This window comes from Myotis davidii, unplaced genomic scaffold, assembly GCF_000327345.1.
Source record: "Myotis davidii unplaced genomic scaffold, ASM32734v1 scaffold594, whole genome shotgun sequence".
Taxonomy (NCBI): domain Eukaryota; kingdom Metazoa; phylum Chordata; class Mammalia; order Chiroptera; family Vespertilionidae; genus Myotis; species Myotis davidii.
Genome location: NW_006285787.1, coordinates 849950 through 850671, shown reverse-complemented (window position 1 = coordinate 850671; position 722 = coordinate 849950).

Below are 722 nucleotides of genomic sequence, written 5' to 3'. Positions count from 1 at the left end.
TGGCCACCAATGTCTAATATCTGCTCCCCGACTCACAACTTGCTGACTCATATATTCAATTCTAAATTTCCCCAAAAGACAAAAAATGACTTTTGGGAGATAACAAGTATGAGGCAGATTATTTGTGTTGGGTAAGTGAATCTTAGGACAAGGAAGGTTGAGAACCACTGCTTTAGAATCTGGTTCATTTTTTCAGAGTTCATAAGTTGGGCCCATAGGCCTAGGACAAGAGTTAAGAGCCTCACATCTGGTCATCAAACTCACTCACACATAACTTTTCATATTCAAGCACATAACCATCAGTCAGCTCTTTATCAGTGAAATATGTCCCCACTGTTCTTCAAACTAACTTTATCATCTGTCTCAAGCCAATCCTTTAATATTCACAAGAATTCATATTCTCTTCCTCTCTCCACAGGCAATGTTTTGTATTCAAACGATTGGTCCAACTTTGCACACCAGGGACTTAACTTAAAGTCCATGATAAGTAACTATGCTTTTAATTTCCATACATCTAGCTTAACACTTTCATATTCTAGGGCAGTGGTCGGCAAACTGTGGCTCGGCAAACTGGGACTCGCGAGCCACATGCGGCTCTTTGGCCCCCTGAGTGTGGCTCTTCCACAAAATACCAACTGTGGGTGCGCACATACAGTGCTATTGAAACTTCGTGGCCCATTCGCAGAAGTCAGTTTTCGGCTTGGGCGAGTCTCTTTTGAAGT